Source organism: Schistocerca americana, chromosome 5 (genome assembly GCF_021461395.2).
Source record: "Schistocerca americana isolate TAMUIC-IGC-003095 chromosome 5, iqSchAmer2.1, whole genome shotgun sequence".
In the NCBI taxonomy this organism is placed as follows: Eukaryota; Metazoa; Arthropoda; class Insecta; order Orthoptera; family Acrididae; genus Schistocerca; species Schistocerca americana.
This window is the reverse complement of record NC_060123.1, coordinates 205,534,633-205,559,401: the sequence shown is the minus strand read 5'-3', so window position 1 is coordinate 205,559,401 and position 24,769 is coordinate 205,534,633.

The window sequence follows — 24,769 nt, the reverse complement described above, 5'->3', positions numbered from 1 at the left end:
GTATTTCTGTATTCCTCAGTTTCACTGTACATTATTGTACTTCTTTCTTTCATCGACCAACTGAAGTATTTCTCTGTTACCCATCTCGCAGTTACCTTCTCTTTACCTACTTTTTTCTTTCCAACTTCTGTGGGTGCCATTTTTAAAGGTGTTCCTTCCTCTTCAGATCATCTGCTTACTGAGCTATTGATTACTGCAGTATCTTTAGCCTTAGAGAAGTTCAAGAGCATCTATTCTTTCCTTAGCACTCCCGTATTACACATCTCTGTGCATTCATTCGTGCAGACTAGTCTCTTAAACTTCAGCCTATTCTCCCACACTACAACATTGTGATCTGAATCTATATCTGCTCCTGGGTAGGCCTTACAATCCAGTATCTGATTTCGGAATCTCTCCCTGAGCATGATGTAATCTGACCTCTTCCCATGTCTCCTGGCCTTTTCCGAGTATGCGCCCTTTCTTAGCGACTCCTGAACAGAGTATTCGCTATTACTAGCTGAATTATATTTCAGACCTCAGTTAGTCTTTAGCCCATTGTCTCTCGTAACCCTTTCTTCTACGCCTTCTCCTGCAACAGCATTCCAATTCCCCGCCCCCTTCACCCCCTATCCCCCACCCCCATCCCCCTTCCCCCATGACTATTAGGGTTTTCATCTCCCTTTACGTACTGTTTTACACGTTCAGTGTCCTCATATGCTGTGTCAGTTCATCTTCGGCTTTTGACGTCGGCATGTACACCTGAACTATCGTTGTCGATGTTGGTTTGCTGTCGTTTCTGACGAGAGGAATCCTATCACTGAACAGTTCACAGTAACACACTCTCTGCCCTACCTTCCTATTCCTAACGAATCCTACTCCCGTTACACCATTTTCTGCTGCTGTTGATATTGCCTTATACTCATCTGACCAAAACTCCTTAGCTTCTTTCCATTTCACTTCACTGATCCCCACTGTGTCTAGACCGAGTCTTTGCATTTTCCTTTTCAGACTTTCTGCCTTCCCTACTACGTTCAAACTTCTGACATTCCACACCCCGAAACGTAGGACGTTATACTTTACTTGATAATTCAATCTTTTTCTCATGGTCATCTCCCCCTTGATAGTCGTCTGCTGGAGACCCGAATTGGGGACTATTCAGGAATCTTTTGCCAATGGTGAAATCATCATGACTCTTTTCAGTTAAAGGTCATATACCGTGTGATAACACATTATGTGTCTTTGATGCAGTGTTTTCCATTGCCTTCTACATCCTCAAGCCACTGATCATTGCTGATTTTTCCGCCTGTAGGACCAGTTCCCCACCAAAATGGTAAGAGAGTGCACTGAAACAAGTGCACAGAAACTCTATCTGCTCCTCCGCCATCTTTGACCTTTGGCAGAATGGTGTGAATTCTTATGCCGGAAGTATTCTGCCGTCCTTGCTGAAGCTTTTTATTCAAAATTTAAAGAATAGCGGATGCCTTAGGTATCCAGGGAATGTCACTCTTAGGCTATAACAGTTGGTCAGTAACTTTTCCCAATAGCCTTATGCGCTGCGCAAAAAAATTAAACACCTTCGAGGACTCTGTACAGGGCGTAATACGTGGGAACCGAGGGTTTGTGGTGTTACTAATTCATCGGTCATGATTATCGGCGATCAGATGGCGCTCAGGTGACATGTCTTCCTGCCCTCTGTTTAGACTCTGCAGGCAGTAAATGTGCTGAGTTCAGAGGTGAACTATATGTGCAACATTCATTCTAGGGCATAAACATACCTCGCCAACGAGTACAAACACCTGTTGAGAAAATTCAGTGATTTGATCAACGTGGCGTTATAGGCCGGCAGGAAGTTGCATGGACATATCGTCGGGTTGCTGCATTCTTGGCCACAAAGTACCAATGGAGTGTCGTTGCTTCAGCAGTACCTTTAGAACGGTCCCACACACACACGCAGGCCAGATTCTGGACGCCCATGAAGTACAGACGCACGTCGAGTCGGCACATTGTCAGAGCAGCAGTGGCGGCCCGATCTTCGTCCAGGGAAGAAACCTGGGCACATATTGCACCTCATGTACCACCAAAGACCATTGGAAAGTATCTGCTGGCAGCAGGGCTACTATCAAATGTGCATCTGACCAGGCTACCATTGACATTTCGACACCGCTAAGCACAGCCACGCTGGTGTCGTGAAAGAGTTGACTGGAGAGTGGTGATAGCGGGGTCTGTTCGTAAGCGAGTGGCACTTACGCGCATACATGGTGAAGGCTTAGTGAGGCGTCTGTTCTGGTGTGTATTCGCCCACGACACACAGGTCCCTCCCCAGTCTTCATGGTGTGAGGAGCTACCAGTTACAACTCACGGTCACATATGATGTTTCTGCAGGGTAAAGTAACCAGTGCCCGCTACGTTGCTCAGGTTGTTAGTCTCGTGCTGGCCATTTAATCAACGGGACAGTGAAGTACTTTTTCAGCAGGACAATGCACTTCCACATACGGCTGCTGTAGCACGGCGTGATGTTCATGGTTTACAACAACTGGCCTGGCCACAAGATCGCTAGACTTCTCGCCTATTGAACGCGTATGGGGCACAGTAAAGCACGAACTTACTCGTTCTCAAGAGCCTCCGAGAACTACCGCTGAATTGCAACAAGAGTTACAAGGTTCTTGGGATAAACAATCGCTGGATGCAATTCGGCACTTTTACGATCGCACTTTTCATGCGACAATGCACGCGTGCATTACCGACAGATTTGGGTACACCGTGTGTCGAGCGGCTGTGTGGGCGCCCTTTACAGTGATATATGTGTTTCATTTTGTCTGAGTTTGATATCATACGCTCTTACAATGATGAACTACTTACCACTTGTCAACAAAATGGCCATCTCTCCGAGGGCGTTGCATTGTTTTTTTTTTTTTTTATCCAGTGCTGTTGTGTACCACGCTTTCACCAAACTATTTGTCAAATTTATCATTCTCTGCATCCACTCAGGCCATCCCATACCATTATACAGTGATGAGCCAACATATTATCACCATTGCATACCTCTAATCTGAGTGCTACCTGTTGGTGTTGCAGGCAGGGGACGCGGCGAGGAAGGCGGAGCAGATAAAAATACGAAACGTATCTAGCGACGATACGGGCCACAAATGCCAAATTTCGCTAACATAATCGTCTTACACAAAAGACGCTCGATATGCTCACTCGCCGGGATAAAGGGAACCTCAGAAATCACAAAACTGATCGGCTTTACGCGTGCTACTCTCGTGAGTATATATGGAAACTGGTTGAAGGACGATGAAGCCACAAATAAGTAACAAACTGTGGACAGCCACGCCTCATCACAGAATCTACATCTACATCTACATTTATACTCCACAAGCCACCCAACGGTGAGTGGTGGAGGGCACTTTACGTGCCACTGTCATTACCTCCCTTTGCTGTTCCAATCGCGTATGGTTCGCGGGAAGAACGACTGCCGAAAAGCCTCCGTGCGCGCTCGAATCTCTCTAACTTTACATTCGTGATCTCCTCGGGAGGTACAAGTAGGGGGAAGCAATATCTTCGATACCTCATCCAGAAACGGACCCTCTCGAAACCTGGACAGCAAGCTACACTGCGATGCAGAGCGCCTCTCTTGCAGACTCCGTCACTTGAGTTTGCTAAACATCTCCGTAACGCTATCACGCTTACCAAAAACCCTGTGACGAAACGCGCCGCTCTTTTTGGATCTTCTCAATCTCCTCTGTCAACCCGATCTGGTACGGATCCTACACTGATGAGCAATACTCAAATATAGGTCGAACGACTGTTTTATAAGCCACCTCCTTTGTTGATGGACTACATTTTCTAAGGACTCTCCCAATGAATCTCAACCTGGTACCCGCCTTACTAACAATTAATTTTATATGATCATTCCACTTCAAATCGTTCCGCACGCATACTCACAGATATTTACAGAAGTAACTGCTACCAGTGTTTGTTCCGCTATCATATAATCATACAATAAAGGATCCTTCTTTCTATGTATTCGCAATGCATTACATTTGTCTATGTTCCCACTCCCTGCACCAAGTGCCTATCCGCTGCAGATCTTCCTGCATTTCGCTGCAATTTTCTAATGCTGCAACTTCTCTGTATACTACAGCATCATCCGCGAAAAGCCGCATGGAACTTCCGACACTATCTACTAGGACATTTATATATATTGTGAAAAGCAATGATCCCATAACACTCCCCTGTGGTATGCCAGAGGTTACTTTAACGTCTGTAGACGTCTCTCCATTGAGAACAACATGCTGTGTTCTGTTTGCTAAAAACTCTTCAATCCAGCCACACAGCTGGTCTGATATTCCGTAGGCTCTTACTATGTTTATCAGGCGACAGTGCGGAACTGTATCGAACGCCTTCCGGAAATCAAGGAAAATGGCATCTACCTGGGAGCCTGTATCTAATATTTTCTGGGTCTCATGAACAAATAAAGCAAGTTGGATCACACACGATCGCTGTTTCCGGAATCCATGTTGATCCCTACAGAGTAGATTATGGGTTTCCAGAAATGACATGATACGCGAGCAAAAAAGATGTTCTAAAATTCTACAAGAAGATCGATGTCAGAAATATAGGTCTATGGTTTTGCGCATCTGCTCGACGACCCTTCTTGAAGACTGGGACTACCTGTGCTCTTTTCCAATCATTTTGAACCTTCCGTTCCTCTAGAGACTTGCGGTACACAGCTGTTAGAAGGGGGGCAAGTGCTTTCGCGTACTCTGGTATCCCGTCAGGTCCAGCGGACTTTCCTCTATTGAGTGATTTCAGTTGCTTTTCTATTCCTTGGACACTTATTTCGATGTCAGCCAGTTTTTCGTTTGTGCGAGGATTTAGAGAAGGAACTACAGTGCGGTCTTCCTCTGTGAAACAGCTTTGGAAAAAGGTGTTTAGTATTTCATCTTTACGCGTGTCATCCTCTGTTTCAATGCCATCATCATCCCAGAGTGTCTGGATATGCTGTTTCGAGCCACTTACTGATTTAACGTAAGGTCAGAACTTCCTAGGATTTTCTGTCAAGTCGCTACATAGAATTTTACTTACGAATTCACTGAACGCTTCATGCATAGCCCTCCTTACGCTAAGTTTGACATCGTTTAGCTTCTGTTTGTCTGAGAGGTTTTGGCTGCATTTAAACTTGCCGTGAAGCTCTCTTTGCTTTCGCAGTAGTTTCCTAACTTTGTTGTTTAACCACGGTGGGTTTTTCCCGTCCCTCACAGTTTTACTAGGCACGTACCTGTCTAAAACGCATTTTACGATTGCCTTGAACATTTCCATAAACACTCAACATTGTCAGTGTCGGAACAGAAATTTTCGTTTTGATCTGTTAGCTAGTCTCTAATCTGCCTTCTATTACTCTTGCTAAACAGATAAACCTTCCTCCCTTTTTTTCTATTCCTAGTTACTTCCATATTCATGGATCCTGCAACGGCCTTATGATCACTGATTCCCTGCTCTGCGCTTACAGAGTCGAAAAGTTCGGGTCTGTTTGTTATCAGAAGGTCCAAGATGTTATCTCCACGAGTCGGTTCTCTGTTTAATTGCTCGAGATTTTCGGATAGTGCACTCAGTATAATGTCATTCAATGCTCTGTCCCTACCACCCGTCCTAAAAATCTGAGTGTCCCAGTCTATATCTGGTAAATTGAAGTCTCCACCTAAGACTATAATATGCTGAGAAGAGTTATGTGAAACGTATTCCAGATTTTCTCTCAGTTGTTCTGCCACTAATGCTGCTGAGTCGGGAGGTCGGTAAAAGGAGCCAATTATTAACCTAGCTCCGTTGTTGAGTGTAACCTCCACCCATAATAATTCACAGGAACTATCCACTTCTACTTCGCTACAGGATAAACTACTACTAACAGCGACAAACACGCCACCACCGGTTGCATGCAATCTATCCTTTCTAAACACCGTCTGTGCCTTTGTAAAAATTTCGGCAGAATTTAATTCTGGCCTCAGCCAGCTTTCCGTACCTATAACGATTTCAGCTTCGGTGTTTTCTATCAGCGCTTGAAGTTCCGGTACTTTACCAACGCAGTTTCGACAGTTTACAATTACAATACCGATTGCTGCTTGGTCCCCGCATGTCCTGACTTTGCCCCGCACCCTTTGAGGCTGTTGCTCTTTCTGTACTTGCCCGAGGCCATCTAACCTAAAAAACCGCCCAGTCCATGTCACACAACCCCTGCTACCCGTGTAGCCGCTTGTTGTGTGTAGTGGACTCCTGACCTATCCAGCGGAACGCGAAACCCCACTACCCTATGGCGCAAATCGAGGAATCTGCAGCCCACACGGTCGCAGAACCGTCTCAGCCTCTGATGTGGAGGTCGGGGGTTTTTCCGCTCTGCAAAGTGGTACAGGTGGTAATCTGCTGCAGATCTCACGACAGTTTACAATGCTGGAGCAGGTGCAAGTGTTCGGAGCATACCGTATAGGGCGCACGGTAGAGCTTAGCGCTGCGACCGAAGCTCATGTGGCATTTATGCCACCTTGAGTGTCATGATTTGACGTCCGTATAGAATTGCATTGAATGTTATAGCTGTGCCAACCGCTACAGAGACAGATGGTCAAGACATCTGGACACGTAGTGTGGAAAAGCTCTGACAGTAGCAGATTTTGTCACGAAGTAGCGGCAGACTGGAGGAACTCCCACAAAAAATTGGCAGCTAGGTGCATAATTCTCAGTAATTATATTTAGTACCTGACGGGAAAAAATCGCAACACCAAAAAATAAATTATCCTGAGTAATAAAATTTCAGGAATGCATTTATCTAGGTGGGATACAGTATTTAAATGATCAACATTACAAGGTCACAGGTTGATTTAAGCGCGAGGTAAGCCATTGCAAATATATGATGCTGGTACATTAAAAACCGGTGTAATCGCCAGGACGTTGAATGTAAATACAGAGACGTTCCTGCAGTGTGCTGAACAGGTGCCGCGTGTTATTTTGGGGGATGGATGTCGTTGTCCGTTGCACTCGTTTGGTCGAGACAGGGAGGGTTAATGATGTTTGTGGATGATGCTGGAGATGTCGTCCGATCATGTCGCTTGTTTGCTCGGTTGGAGACACGTCTTGTAACTGAGCAGACCAACGCAACGTTTCGACACTCTTTGAACATGTTCGGTTACAACAGTGGTATGTGGGTGAGTGTTTCCCTTCGGAAAACACTACCTGGAATGATGTTCGTGAATGGCAGCACAACAGGTCGAATCAAAAGACTGAAGTATAATTTTGCAGCCAGGGTGCGCCGGATAATCACGAGGGTGCTCCTCCTGTCATACGAAGTCGCACACCAGACCATAACTCAAGGTGTAGGTCCAGAGCGTCTAGCACGCAGACAGGTTGGTTGCAGACATCAACTGGCCACCTTCTAACCAAAAAACGGCCATCACTGGCACCGAAGCAGAATCAGCTTTCATCAGAAAACACAAGGGACCTCCATCCTACCCTCCAATGGGCTCTCGCTTGAAACCACTAAATTCCTAAGTGGCGGTGGTTTGGTGTCGACTGAATGCATGCTATAGGACTCTTGCTCGGAGCTGTCCTCGAACTAACCGATTTGTAACAGTTCGTAGCGTCAGTGTGGTGCCAAGTGTTGCTGAAATTGCTGCTACAGAGCCCAGTCTTCTCGTGACAATACATTCTCTCTGCCAACAATCACGTACAGTGGCTGCATTCCTGCCATGTCTTTTTGCAAAATCGCAGAAGGAACATCCAGCTTCTCGTAGCCCTATTGCACGACCACGTTCAAAGTCTGTGAGTTGTTGACAGTGGCGTCTTTATCGCCTTAAAAGTATGCTTGACTAACATCAACTCACCAACTTCAAAAGTAACTAAAGCTCATGACCGCTACAGTTCGTATTTGAAGCAGACTGATTTGTACTCTCATAGTGGCGCTAAAGAGCCAATCTTACACTGCTGACATGAAATTTGTTTCTCAGATGAAGAAAAAAACCCACCAACAATCTTTTATTTATATTGCACAACTCCTTCTTGGTACCGCGAATTTTTTTCCTTGAGTGCATTCTAACCATGCTGGAGCCTTTGCTTATTTTGATGCATTATAGTTGCAATTATACTAATTGTAACTAAACTTGCAAAACATAAATAAATTCGTACACTACAAAGAATATCGGTGGAGACGGCAAACGTATCAACAAAATGCGCCCTATGGTTGGTAGTAGTCATCGATCAGTCTCGGTGAGTGAATTCGTATCATTCGGACCAGCCCACTTCACTGTGGACACTTAACTCACGATCAAACGGACTAGATATATTTTTTGTAAGTGACATATTCCACAAGCTTTCCTGTGGCAATGCTAACCTGATATTAATAGACTCGGACCAAAAGACGGTGAAACTACGTCAAATATTTATGTTGTTAAAGACAGTATGATAAGACTTTGCGATCATGATGATGATGGATGGACGCTGACTGGCTCTCACATAACACAGATTTCATCGTATTGCGAGATATATGTTTCCTTATTTTACTTGGACAAGCGAAAAAGGTTGTCTCCCTTTTCCTTAAGGACTTCGAACATCTCTTTAGTGACAGTATTGGTAATCCAAACAGCCTTCTGAATTTTACTATTACTCGTACAAATAGCAGTGTTAGAAGCCGCGACCTATGGGGAAGAATTCTAATTGGGAAAACTTTACAGCCTTAGAATATATTGTATGAAGTAAGTGGGCTTCTTCTCGAACAGCCAGCGAAACACTAAGGGCAGACTGATAGGATTTACTCACGCAGTTAACCCAACGAAACTCTCACTACATAACTTCACGTAATTGGCAGCTTATAGCGTTAGCATATTTTGTAAGCGGTACTGTTTCGTGGCAGAAAGATTCGCTATAATGATCTTTTTCAATAGAAGACGCCAAGAGGGAACCAGTGCAATTTTTCAGACTATGCTGTTCCGTATACACATCTAAGAACGAAGCACACTAATAAGTCAATGGTAATCACATAGGCACACCCGCAATAAACTAAATATAAAAAGCCGTCAGGATACCTGCAAAAAAAAATGTGCACTACAACCCGTATATCATACCCCCACAAACTGAATCAAATATTGTATTTCTTTCCGCTCAGCTTATAAGGTACACCATTGTTCCTTCACAGCACCGGTCCGGACAGCGATGCTTCTTACAGCACCACTTCCGGGACGAGAGTCGTGCGTCGGCTGGCCTGGATGTGGTTTTAAGGTGGTTTCCTAAAAGTTGAATATCGGGCTGCTACCCAAATCCCGTCTCAGTTACATGATTCGCAATTATTTACAGAACCTCCGCTTTCTTTCACATGAGCAGTACTGTATACAGACAGTCGGGGTACACATGTTCCAGCCGCGCAGGATTAGCCGAGCGGTCTAAAGCGCTGCAGCCGTGGACTGCGAGGCTGGTCCCGGCGGAGGTTCGAGTCCTCCCTCGGGCATGGGTGTGTGTGTTTGTCCTTAGGATAATTTAGGTTAAGTAGTGTGTAAGCTTAGGGACTGATGACCTTAGCAGTTAAGTCCCATAAGATTTCACACACATTTGAACATTTTGAACACATGTTCCATCCTCAGGGTAGTGACAAGAAGGACATCCGGCCACCCCCTTAGACTAACTATGCCGAATCCGTTAAATAATCATTCCAATCGAGACAAGGGCGCAAGAAATAAGAAGAGTTTGAGTCTGACTTGCTATGGAGAAATATGCTGTTTTTAACAGTCATCTGTGAACGTTTGATAAAGTATTAATTGCCGTTTTGATGTTTGTTATTAAGATTCAGTGCAGCGTCAGGAGGGCAGGCTTGTTGATTCGATACTAGTCGCCAAACATATATACTGTAACGTTGGCAGATTAGCCTTCTTGAATAGACTTTGTCCAACATAAGTCTCTGTCGTTACCCTTATCAGTTGCAGACGTTAGAATAGAGCTCTCTGCATTAATTATTACCCATTTCAACATTTCTTTGACACATGACTAGAAACTTTTCTCAATATTTCATGAAGCTTAATGAAAGGAGCTACTTTGAACAAATTCTATTCAAGAAGGTATCTGAATTTTCTCATTTGGAGAAGACAGAGGGTGTGAAACAAGATTGCATAAACATTTCCTTATTTAAAACAACCGGTTTAGACACACTTTTCTGTCATCATGTCTTAAAAATCATTTTTTTCTGAAACGTGTTCATTTTAAGTTGGACCTCTCGTAAAGTTGTCTTGTGGAGAAAAAACAGCACATTATAAAAGTTTGTCATAACTAGAATGTTTAAAAACGTTCTTCCCTCGGGCATGGATGTGTGTGATGTCCTTAGATTAGTTAGCTTTAAAGTAGTTCTAAGTCTAGCGAGTGATGACGTCAGATGTTAAGGCCCATAGTGCTTGGAGCCATTTGAACCATTTCAAAAACGTGAAACACCTTGTGCAAATGCACATTTCCATATACTGAGCATATAAACCATTCGTACATGATTGTTAGGTTACAAAAACACTTTACACACCAGCGCATCTTTTTACATAAGTTGGACGTATTCCACATATTTGTAGATACAGGATGTTTCAAAAATGACCGGTATATTTGAAACGGCAATAAAAACTAAACGAGCAGCGATAGAAATACACCGTTTGTTGCAATATGCTTGGGACAACAGTACATTTTCAGGCAGACAAACTTTCGAAATTACAGTAGTTACAATTTTCAACAACAGATGGCGCTGCGGTCTGGGAAACTCTATAGTACGATATTTTCCACATATCCACCATGCGTAGCAATAATATGGCGTAGTCTCTGAATGAAATTACCCGATACCTTTGACAACGTGTCTGGCGGAATGGCTTCACATGCAGATGAGATGTACTGCTTCAGCTGTTCAATTGTTTCTGGATTCTGGCGGTACACCTGGTCTTTCAAGTGTCCCCACAGAAAGAAGTCACAGGGGTTCATGTCTGGCGAATAGGGAGGCCAATCCACGCCGCCTCGTGTATGTTTCGGATAGCCCAAAGCAATCACACGATCATCGAAATATTCATTCAGGAAATTAAAGACGTCGGCCGTGCGATGTGGCCGGGCACCATCTTGCATAAACCACGAGGTGTTCGCAGTGTCGTCTAAGGCAGTTTGTACCGCCACAAATTCACGAAGAATGTCCAGATAGCGTGATGCAGTAATCGTTTCTGATCTGAAAAATGGGCCAATGATTCCTTTGGAAGAATTGGCGGCCCAGACCAGTACCTTTTGAGGATGCAGGGACGATGGGACTGCAACATGTGGCTTTTCGGTTCCCCATATGCGCCAGTTCTGTTTATTGACGAAGCCGTCTAGGCAAAAATAAGCTTCGTCAGTAAACTAAATGCTGCCCACATGCATATCGCCGTCATCAATCCTGTGCACTATATCGTTAGCGAATGTCTCTCGTGCAGCAATGGTAGCAGCGCTGAGGGGTTGCCGCATTTGAATTTTGTATGGATAGAGGTGTAAAATCTGGCGCATGAGACGATACGTGGACGTTGGCGTCATTTGGACCGCAGCTGCACCATGGCGAACGGAAACCCGGGGCCGCTGTTGGATCACCTGCTGCACTAGCTGCACGTTGCCCTCTGTGGTTGCCGTACGCGGTCGCCCTACCTTGCCAGCATGTTCATCCGTCACATTCCCAGTCCGTTGAAATTTTTCAAACAGATCCTTTATTGTATCGCTTTTCGGTCCTTTGGTTACATTAAACCTCCGTTGAAAACTTCATCTTGTTGCAACAACACTGTGTTCTAAGCGGTGGAATTCCAACACCAGAAAAATCCTCTGTTCTAAGGAGTAAACCATGTTGTCTACAGCACACTTGCACGTTGTGAACAGCACACGCTTACAGCAGAAAGACGACGTACAGAATGGCGCACCCACAGACTGCGTTGTCTTCTATATCTTTCACATCACTTGCAGCGCCATCTGTTGTTGAAAATTGTAACTACTGTAATTTCGAAAGTTTGTCCGCCTGAAAATGTACTGTTCTCCCAAGCATATTGCAACAAACGGTGTATTTCTATCACTGCTCGTTTAGTTTTTATTGCCGTTTCAAATATACCGGTCATTTTTGAAACACCCTCTATATATATTATAGACATCGAAAGGAAGTATCACAACAGAATAAGCATGCTAACTAATCCCTTGAACATCACCCACGTACGTAATGCCCTCATCTATCCCGTATACACAACTACGCAATCTAAATGGACATTTGTTCTTCTTGGGTATTACCAGTCGTCCTTCTATATTCATGAATAACTTGCACTGTTCAGTATATTGTGTTCCGTTACCTGTCACAGTCACACGTGAGGCCAGTTCAGACAGTTCCCACAATCTTCGTCAAACTCTAAATACGTCTTTGCCAAGAAGATCTCTATTGCAAATCTGAATGTCAACACTTCATATAGCTCCCATCCTTGAACATCGTAGGCTCCTGGCATACCTGTAATAAAACGTATCACCTTCATCTCTCTAAAACCTCCATACCCTGTTTCTCCCGGTCTGTGAAATAATGCTCGACAGTTACTCATCCTGTTAAAACTAATCTCGCATACCTCTCCCAACCATAGTAAAAAATCCAACTTTTTCCTGGCTAGCCAAAATACTACTCACAAAATAGCGGTTATGAAAGATCTGTCAATTTCTCCCTCCAACCACATCCTACATATTTCAAAGTTCTACCTTTACCTCTTCAGTGAATAAATATGAAGAGCAGCTACCTGGCTGCTGCCAGTTCACATCGTATATGTCGAATGCACACACCAATAAATAAGAAAACCACAGGATTTCTCACTTTCAGAATTCATTACGCTCTGAAGTCCCCCCATGCTACAATCAGATCTTTAAAAATCATAACATTTAATCACGGTGAACCTGGTGATGTATGTGGGGACTACCACATTATGCCATTTGTACGCATGTCCGCAAAGCATCAACTGTGTCAACTGTGGTTAATGGGGGTTCCATGTGCAGCACATGCACACTGGGCTACGTGACCTCAACCAGTGAGACACGTCGATGAAGAGTGTACGCAGATTTATTACTACGTGTATCCCGCCTCTCTTCTAATGAAACGCAGTCTGTGGAATTGCATGAATAGGGACAAACACCGTGGCCAGTAGCATCTTCTTGACAAGATATTGTGGGTATAGTTCTAAGTACACTCAATATGAAGCATTTTTTAACCAATAACACGCAAACCATGACACTTGGCGTTTCTCCACTCTATCAGTCAGCCATACAAATACCAGATTGCTATCGCGATTATTCTGACAACAAATACCCAGTTGAGGCCACTGTCAGTCACTACCATTAGCCAAGCGAAGCAAAACAGTTCTGTCAGGAATTACACCGTTTTGCTAAATATCTCTGCTTGCATACAGAATGAAAGCTTAAGGATACAGGGTACTTTTCCGGCTCAATATTATGTAAAAACCAACACCTATTTCTTTCAATCACTTTTTATAATGTATATGTTTTACAGATTTTTCGTTGATGTTAGGTAATGCAGCACGCTTTCTAAGCAAATAAAAGTATTTTGAATATTTTTGAACCTACTTGGAGTTATTAAAAAATTGCAAAGGAATTCAACCATTTTTTTTCCAAAATGCTTCCTCAAATTGAAGTACCATTTAATCCAATGTTACACATCTGAAGGAGATCAAATTTTTACCAGATATGCATGACATGATGGCTGAGGTACTAGATCTATTTAGTTCCACCTATTATGTATATTATGAGGATAAAAAACTATCACATCTTATATTTTAATTTTTATAATTTTTTCCTAGTAAAAATGTTATTTTTTCTGTAATTTAATTGATTCTGCATTAAAGCTTAAGTCTACTACATAAATATGGACTATTGCAAGTTAGAGAAAAAATTAGAGCCATGCTTTATGAACTTTAGAAAATATTTGTACCTGAATTCTCAAAAACACAACTTGCAGGAAATTGCGAATGAAATTGTTCCTCAGAACATTCGTGAAACACAGTCTTCATGCTGCAGCATATCTTCATCCTCAAGCTTCCTCTTGGCATTCCGTTTAGCACTTCTTGCTTCTTTGGTAACGAATCCTTCAGTTTCATGCACCCGTTGTCTATCACACGCAAGCAATTCCATATTAGAACCACATTATATGCCTAAATTTCTCGGGACTTCCAATCTTTCTTAGACTCCATCACTGAAACATATCACTGCATCTAGTCACCAACTTTTAATGTATTTAGTCTTAAAAAAACATTCTTGGGTAATCTTTCCCATATGCAATGATTGAAACTTTTATTTGTATTCTGAGTGCCCCCATGAAGACATTTACTAAGCAAAACATTCACGTCTCTAAAAATTGGTTTTATTTCATTCATGACAGGCGGAAGAAGAGAATGCTTATGATGGTATATTTGACCATTTTCTTTTGCTTTTTGGTAACCACGCCAAGATTCTGCTCCTTTAAGGCCATGTCCGTGAACAGAGTGGTCATCTGTGCACAACTTAATGAAAGTAGGTGGTGCATACAGCTTTTCACATTACTGTAACATCATTCAAAGGTGCTGTTCGTCTAATGGCCAGTCCATAATAACTCTGAAGAAGGTCTGTTTCAGTTCCTGTCAATCCGCCTCAGCCAAACAGAGATTTTCCATCAGACAGCAACTTTCCTTTCATTTCTCTCCCTAGCTTCCTCAATCTAGCACACATCCTCTTTGGCACATGACCACATCACTCCAGTTTTGTTACTAAGGTATCACCATAAACATTGAAATTATTAATTTTCTTGAAAGCTTTAGAGTCCCCATCGCCTAGATACTTCGTATCTTTAACGTTATAAATGGACACCGACCACTGAAATATTTTTAGAGCTCCATCACACTCCATACCTCCACTGTAACCATCATAATTCTTAGAACACTGTTGTTCAATATATCCTTCAGTGTTACCATGGCAGGTGTGGCAGTACGTAGATGAGCACTCAACATCAACAACTTTTCCACTCTCCAGAGAAGTAGCACATACAACATCATTCAAGGAACGATGTCCCCGATATTGCCCTGTCCCATCAAGTGCAACAGCAAAGATCCTAGTTCCACTAATATTTACAGTTTCTTCTACTGCACGTTTGATAGATGCTTTAGACACAAACGTCAAGGCACCTGAAAGTATTTTTATGTATTTGCTGAACCTACGGGGAGGAGAAGGAAGGTTCATCAAACCACTAAACGTCCGAGCAGCCTTTTTTCCTTTTCCTATTGCATGTATTGCATACAATAACTATAAATTCACATAATATGAATTATGCACAATGTTTGAAGTCATTTTCGAGGTAGATTTATTGCAGGATCTACACAAAACAACTAATTTTGAGGCTAAATCCTTCACGCTACGTTGTTGTTCACTTATTTCCAGACAGCCTACACCATCACATTGTTTATGTTTCGCCACTTTCTTTATCGAAGAAGATAACATGCCCACATCAACAACAACAAATCCACTGCAAACAGCGTCATTGTTAATACAAAAATTTGAATGACCAGGAGGCGTGCCATGTGGGATTTTCTTCCCTGAAGAACTGATACATAGGTTACTTTCAGCAGTGTGGCTTACTTTGTTTGTGAACTGGTTACCACGGAATTTCCTTTTATTGACTTTCTTGATGCGTGGCATAGTTCGTATTTATTCCACACTAAAGGATATGTACTTCCACAAATATATGTAGCACTTGGCAACAAACATTCAGTAACACGTGAACAAACTGCTTCTGCGAAACAAAAGTAAATACAAAGATAATCATTTACAGACACTAGAAACCTGCACTGTTACCAACATATACAATGTATCATACGTATAATCGCTGGAAACAGAAAGTTCACAGCTCTTTTCGAAATAATACTGGTTTCTGTAACAGAAATAAATGGGGTATGGCGACGTACATGACCATAACTTTAAAATTTGGTGTATACAGGTAACTTTTCATTTGAAACCCTATAATATACATATCAATGTAATCAGGAAAGGTTATAGAATTTAATAAGATCATAAAAAAATCGATTTTTCCACAATTTATAATTACCCTGTACCCTTAAGGACTTACTTTGGAGAATATTGAAATTGTTTTCCAACACAAGAACCTTCGATGCCGTCAGTGAACGTAAGAGATCGTTTTGAAACTACAACCGTCAACTTCCGAAAACATATATATTATAGGAACATGTAAAAGTCATTGCTATTGTTTCTGTATCAAGACTTTGTCATGTAATGGTAAAATGTTTTTTAGACGTCACATATTATGCTTAAACTGTCGCACATCAGTTAGTATCTTGGTTATTTTAAGAGTATCAAAAAAGTATGTACTCTCTTAAAACTTTTCATTTCCCATCCAAAGGTATGGGAAACTGTTTGAGACTTCGACCCATTGGAAGGCTCAGATCTTTGCAGGAAGATCCCATTAATCTGAAATTGATACAGGAGTTTCCCAATGGAAATTTATTTTTCAGTATTTCACTTACAACAAAGAGAACCTTGCGAAAACGTCGGCCATAATGCGTGGACTGGAAATATATACAATTTACTTTGACGCAATGGTGTGTGAGTGTGTCTATGGTGCTTTTATGTATGACATAAGCCGTTATCTAGTTAATCGTTGGCGCATGAAATAAAGTTCTTGTGATCTCGTTTCTAAATGGAATCACTTCCTACAGCTAACGTAGAACAATGTGTACGGTGAAAGCTGTGGCATTATTGTCGCATTGTTTTAAATTCATCAAAAAATAAAAATAAAAAGAAAAAGACAGTACAATATTAACGCCTGAGGGTTGAGCAGTCTCGAAGTTAATTAAGTTTTTAACTAACTTTTAATCAGGGATTTCTTGTTTGAATAGTCAATGCACTCTTAATTCGTTGACTGTAATTAGCCTTAATTAAGAAAATTACGTAGACACTGATTCGTCGGAGATATAATTAAAATTCTTATTCCCACCTTCTTCTGCCAGAGGGGGTAGGCAGCTATCTTATAATGCTTGGTGCCCGAACAAGTCCATCAAACGTCAATAATGAAAGAAAAAAATTTGTTCTCACCTTGCTTCAGTTCAATTACATATCATGGTGCATAATAAAAACTTATTTATTCACAGCATCAGTTACCAGCATTATTGGACACTGCAGTTTCATCGTGTCTTTATCTTCATCCATGCAAAATCTTCGCCTCGAAAACCGATTCACTTTCTCAGTAATCAGGAATATTCGGAATCATCTTTCATCTTACTGAACTGATACTTATCAAATTTAGAGTGGTACGCAACGTTAACTGATACCCTTACAGAACCGAAACACAGGAGAGTAAACTACATTCTAGTGAATTCAGCTTTGGCACCGAAAGGATTTAAATACAGAGCTGTAGAACCCTTTGGCAATCTGTTTATGGAAACACAAGTCCGCAGAGATTTGAAATGTAGTACTTTTTTTTTCTTGACAAATCCTTCTGGATCATAGAAGAATTCTTGCACATAAAAAGTACTTACTACAAACCAGCAAATAGGTAGCTTTTCGCCGTATATTTATTATTTGTGTATGCAATCTTTTGTCACACGTTCCACATTATAACATTTACCATGGATATGAGGTACGGAACATGAAACACTAATTAACTATACTCCTTGTCCTACGCATAGATATTAATTACTGGGAGATATAGCTACTTTCTGGGCAACCAGTTAAAATAAGATACTGTCGGACGTACAAAATCAGAAGAGCAGCCTTTAAAAGGGAAATTACAGTTTGACAATAATTCTTCCCATGCCGTGACAATATTCCAGGGTTTCAAATTCTCAATGAACTTTTAAACATTTTACAGCTACGATGCTTTTAGGGTAAGCAAGTTTATACATAGTGCCCGTGGTAGCACAGTGGGAACCTATACAGTAGCTCAGCAAGTTCTATCAGAGGACTGGCCACCATCGATAATACAAGACTGAGAAAACTTTTCATCGAAGGAATTTTAGAGACGTCATGCGACATCCGCTCAGAACTGCAGAAGGAAAACAAGGAAGAAACATAAAGTGAGTACAGTACTACATTTCGGCCATGTGGATCCCGGCTTCTAACTTGGGTAACAGCAGAGATTTCTCCTCACGCCAATCCCTTCAGGACGACCATAGCTCCTCTTAGCTTTCTGTAAGAACGAGTACCGGGGACATTTCACGGGGGTAAAGAGCGACCAGGGGGAAGAAGCCACCATCATTCCCCACTGCTAGTGCCTCGGTGGGTAAAAGGGTGCACTCCACAGGCCAATAGTCAAGGCACAGGCTTGCACCACAGACTTCACATCATTTCATTTATCCATAGACGCACACAGTTGGAAAAAAGTTAGTGCTTCTGGAAAGACGACGTTGATTTTGATCTGATAACATATGCCACCTGTGGGATAATTTGTTGATAACAGGTTCAAGTAATTTACGGGTTTGCTGCACCAAACCGGTAAATTATTTGAACATTCAATTTGCCGGGAAAAGTTAAGGTCTCATGTTGATAACAGTTTTAACGTCGTCTGCCAAAAGATAGCGTCATTTTTGGCTACCTTTCAATAGGGAATACTCACAACCAGAAAGCTCAGTGTGGGGCAAATGTGTGAAGCAAGCAAGCAACGAAGCCACGATGACATATGAAATAAAACAGCCCCTTGTTTTGCATTCCTTTTTCGATACCCTAATGAAATACTCTCCAAAGAGCCCATTCACTGAAAGATTCGTAATTCCAGTTGTATCTAATAAGTGATATCGTGTAATACAATAAATTTAATAAAATTTATTATTTCATTTGTTCACTTGTATGTCATGTTCGTCCAGTATATTCTGGCATTATTCTGCATTCACTAATGAAGCCATAATTAGGGAAAATTATGTTGGCATCGCTGTTTTTTCACTATTTTGCAAAATGTGATGTATATCTTACGCAAAAATCTTTTATATTGTATACGCCAGTTTGGGCATAAAATACAAAAGGTTTTACGTATAGTTATTCATTATAACATTGAACTTTTAATTGTTAATTTTCCAAACTTGCACTATAGTTTTGTTAGCTTCATTGTTAACAACATATAAATAGGGGGAGCAGAAGGCTCAAAAAAGGTCAGTTGGAGACAGTTCACAGACGCGACCACTGCGTCGCTAGTCTGTGTAATAATCTAATTGTTGTGCTATGGTTTTGTGATTAAAGCCTGTTATGTGGAGTGGGCTCCCACCAAGAAGATGTGGTGCAGCTTATCACTAATAAACCACTATAAAACGACTTGGTACCTGGATTATTTCATAGAATTTATGTAACTAGATCCCGTTCGCAGACAAAATGGACCGGGACGACGACTTCAGCAGCAGCGGCAGGAAACTGATTACTCCGAGTTATACCGAACTAAGATATGTATAAGTAATGAATTAAATTCGTATGCCACTGCAGAACTAATTACTAAAGTTTAATGTTTGGAAACTGTTCTAATAGTAACCATATGTGTTTGTCTCAAAGTTATCTTTGAGTGGTGGAGGCCAGAGTGATCAATAATATATGTACCCCCATCGTCACACGTTCTTGATGCCATTGGAACACAAGCAGAACAAACTTTTCAAATTCTCTGTTTAATCAAATTATATTAGAGTGATTATTTTTGCGACAGTTCCAGTCTCCACCATGCCCCTTCCAAAATTTCGTTACACACACTCGTGCTTCTTACAGCCATCTGAGTTTGGAAGGGGTTAAATTGTGGCCTTCCGAATGGCGGAACTCTCCTTTCGGAGAATTGTCACCCAAGTTGGACGTGCTGCGTCAGTTGTACAGAGATGTTGGAATCAGTGATCCCATGAACATTCTTACACTCGTAGACGATGTTGTGGACGCTCATGCAACAGATGCGCCCACCAGGATCGAAATACTTAAAGGATAGCAGTGGAGGGTCGTACAACTACCACATCACAATAATGAGGGTTCGCGAGCCCGGACTGGTCAACACGAACTGTTGCGAACCAGTTATTGGCACTGGGCTGGGACTATGGTCACTCACACCTCTAACCCGTCTTCTACTGACGCCTCAGCATCGACGTGTACGGCTCTACTGGTGCCGTCGGACAATCATTTGTAAAACGGAATGGTGCGCCGTGGTCTTTGGCGATGAAAGAAGGTTCTACCTGCAAGGAAGTGAAGATCGTTTCCGAATAAGCTACAACTCGCGTTCAGCTTTGGTGTTTCTGGAGGGGACGCTAACCGGCGCTCGGTATGTGCAGAATGTCGCTAGACCCGTTGTTTTTCCGTTCTTGCAACAGGGAGGTGATGTGTTTCTCCAACATGACGATGTTAGCCCACAAACGGTACGTGAAACTTTACGTGATCTGGAAGATGTGCAGCTACTACTCTGGCCAGCACGTCTCCGAACTCGTCTCCAATTGAGCATGTGTGGGATACGATGGATCAAGAAGTAAGTCAGGCGATTCGTGAGCCAATAACTCTTAAAAAATTGTTTGAACAGGTCGAGCTGGAGTGGCATAACGTATCCCAGGACAGTATTCGCCATCTGTGCGATGGACTATATGCCAGAATCAGCGCCTGCATTGCATCCCACGAAGGCTACACCACGTATTAATACTGGTGTTCCAGCATGTGTCGATACCTCAGAACCGGTTGTACGAGGGTAATCCTAAAAGTAAGGTCTTCAATTTTTTTTATAAGTACAGAACTCTGTTTGTGTGGCAGTTGGTCACACTGTTATGAAGAGTGCTTCACGCGCTGTGTGTAAACATGGACACGCTGCACTGCGGCCCTCAGTCTTGGCTTGGCAGCCGTTGAGAATAGAGCTCCCGTTGGATGTTACCGCCAAGAGCGAATTGCGGGTAGTTACTCGGTTTCTGAACGCAAAGAGCACTGCGCCGATCGAAATCCATCGCCAATTGACGGAAGTGTATGGTGAGTCGTTCATGGATGTCAAAAATATTCGTAAATGATGTAGAGAGTTTGCAGCAGGTCGGACAGAAATTCACGACGAACAAAGGAGCGGGAGGCCGTCAATTTCTGAGGAAATAGTGTTGAAGGTTGAGCAAAGCATGCGTGAAGATCGGTGGATCACCTTGGATGATCTCTGCACGTTGGTTCCTGAGGTTTCCCGAAGCACCATTCACAGAATTTTAACGGAAACTTTGAACTACCGGAAGGTGTGCGCAAGATGGGTGCCACGCATGCTGACTGAGGACCACATGCGGCAACGAGTTGATGCTTCCCGCGCATTTCTTCACCTCCTTGCAGCCGAACAGGACAACTTTCTGGACTCAATTGTCACGGGTGACGAAACCTGGGCATTCCACTTTACACCTGAGACCAAGCAACAATCACGTCAGTGGCGGCATCCTTCTTCACCAAAGCCGTGGAGCTGGCGGCGAGCTGGTATGACATGGTCATACAAAAACTGCCACAGCGTCTACAATTCATCGACAGATATGGTGATTATATCGAAAAAGACCTAAATGTTCAAGCTGTAAACTGATGTAAACCATTGTAGAAGTAAAGAGTTCTATGTACTTATAAAAAATTTGGAGACCTTTCTTTTGGGATTACCCTCGAACTGTTGATCTACATCTACAGGGTTATTACAAATGATTGAAGCGATTTCACAGCTCTACAATAACTTTATTATTTGAGATATTTTCACAATGTTTTGCACACACATACAAAAACTCAAAAAGTTTTTTTAGGCATTCACAAATGTTCGATATGTGCCCCGTTAGTGACTCGGCACACATCAAGCCGATAATCAAGTTCCTCCCACACTCGGCGCAGCATGTCCCCATCAATGAGTTCGAAAGCATCGTTGATGCGAGCTCGCAGTTCTGGCACGTTTCTTGGTAAAGGAGGTTTAAACAATGAATCTTTCACATAACCCCACAGAAAGAAATCGCATGGGGTTAAGTCGGGAGAGCGTGGAGGCCATGACATGAATTGCTAATCATGATCTCCACCACGACCGATCCATCGGTTTTCCAATCTCCAGTTTAAGAAATGCCGAACATCATGATGGAAGTGCGGTGGAGCACCAACCTGTTGAAAGATGAAATCGGCGCTGTCGGTCTCCAGTTGTGGCATGAGCCAATTTTCCGAGGGGCTACGCGTGAAACTTGCCCGCACGCGTTCAACTGTTTCTTCGCTCACTGCAGGCCGACCCGTTGATTTCCCCTTACAGAGGCATCCAGAAGCTTTAAACTGCGCATACCATCGCCGAATGGAGTTAGCAGTTGGTGGATCTTTGTTGAACTTCGTCCTGAAGTGTCGTTGCACTGTTATGACTGACTGATGTGAGTGCATTTCAAGCACGACATACGCTTTCTCGGCTCCTGTCGCCATTTTGTCTCACTGCGCTCTGGAGCGTTCTGACGGCAGAAACCTGAAGTGCGGCTTCAGCCGAACAAAACTTCATGAGTTTATCTACGTATCTGTAGTGTGTCGTGACCATATGTCAATGAATGGAGCTACAGTGAATTTATGAAATCGCTTCAATCATTTGTAATAGCCCTGTACATCTACATTCATAATCCGCAAGCCACCCAACGGTGTGTGGCGGAGGGCACTTTACGTGCCACTGTCATTACCTCCCATTCCTGTTCCAGTCGCGTATGGTTCGCGAGAAGAACGACTGTCTGAAAGCCTCCGTGCGCGCTCGAATCTCTCTAATTTTACATTCGTGATCTTCTCGGGAGGTATAAGTAGGGGAAAGCAATACATTCGATACCTCATCCAGAAACGCACCCTCTCGAAACCTGGCGAGCAAGCTACACCGCGATGCAGAGCGCCTCTCTTGCAGAGTCTGCCACTTGAGTTTGTTAAACATCTCCGTAACGCTATCACGCTTACCAAATAACCCTGTGACGAAACGCGCCACTCTTCTTTGCATCTTCTCTATCTCCTCCGTCAACCCGATCTGGTACGGATCCCACACTGATGAGCAATACTCAAGTATAGGTCGAACGAGTGTTTTGTAAGCCACCTCCTTTGTTGATGGACTACATTTTCTAAGGACTCTCCCAATGAATCTCAACCTGGTACCCGCCTTACCAACAATTAATTTTATATGATCATTCCACTTCAAATCGTTCCGCACGCATACTCCCAGATATTTTACAGAAGTAACTGCTACCAGTGTTTGTTCCGCAATCATATAATCATACAATAAAGGATCCTTCTTTCTATGTATTCCCAATGCATTACATTTGTCTATGTTAAGGGTCAGTTGCCACTCCCTGCACCAAGTGCCTATCCACTGCAGATCTTCCTGCATTTCGCTACAATTTTCTAATGCTGCAACTTCTCTGTATACTACAGCATCATCCGCAAAAAACCGCATGGAACTTCCGACACTATCTACTAGGTCATTTATATATATTGTGAAAAGCAATGGTCCCATAACACTCCCCTGTGGCACGCCAGAGGTTACTTTAACGTCTGTAGACGTCTCTCCATTGATAACAACATGCTGTGTTCTGTTTGCTAAAAACTCTTCAATCCAGCCACACAGCTGGTCTGATATTCAGTAGGCTCTTACTTTGTTTATCAGGCGACAGTGCGGAACTGTATCGAACGCCTTCCGGAAGTCAAGAAAAATAGCATCTACCTGGGAGCCTGTATCTAATATTTTCTGGGTCTCATGAACAAATAAAGCGAGTTGGGTCTGTAAATATAATTATTTCATGTATTCCGTTTGCAGTCTTGCAACAATAAATCTTGAGAGATTTTTTTTTTCGAATGTCTATATTAGCGCCGCATCACCAAAATACACTAAAGGATAGACTGAAGCTGGATGTGTTTCAGTGTATTACATTTTTTTACTGTTTAGGAATAAAAGCTCTGAGGTTTCTGTACAGTGGAAACTAACGTAATTTCTAACAGGCATATTACGTAGCCAACACAAGACAGCGCCAAACTAACAACACAAACAGGTCCAGACTCAGTACTGTAGGGAGCCAAGAATGTGCAGAAAGGTCTACGGCCGTGCACCACTGAGCAAAGAAGGCAGTAGTCATTCCATCCTATGGTCACACAGTCAGATCTCTGTCTTTGTGGCACTCCTTGTTCTAGCTCACGTGTTAACTTACAATAAAAATAACAAAGGAAGATGAGGGGCTTAGTGTCCCGTGAACAATTAGGTCATTAGAGACTGAGAAAAATTTAGGATCTATGCTTAATGTTTAAGGGAATGTAAAATTTCTTTTCTATAACAAACTACGTAAGAGGTAAATCTGGATAAAATGATATCATTTGAAAGTTTCCTGTTAAATACTTAAATACTCACTTTCAATTTGTCAATTGTACATAAAAAGTATCAGGAAAAATTTTCGAAAAATATATTTATTTGAGTTATTGCTGCGATGTCTCGAAATTATTCAAAGTACAGCCCTTGAGCTTCGACACACTTTCACCAGCGGCTTTTCCATGACTCGGTTGCTGCCTGGTAGGTAGAGTCTGGAAGGTCCTCATGGTGTCATGGTGGTGTCCTTTGAGGGAGGATTTCACTTTTGGTTGTAAAGTGGGCGGGGAATCGTCGCGATGCCGTTTATCAGCAGGTAGTCAGTGATCTGTGGCTGGGTGCATTATCGTCATATAATTTCTAGTTTCCGCAGATGGGTGACCCTACCCGGTTGACCCTTCTCTCAAGTGTTCTTAGCACTTAGCAACAAGCACTTCTAGGTAAAAGGCACCGTTCGCTGTCTGCCAATCAGGTACA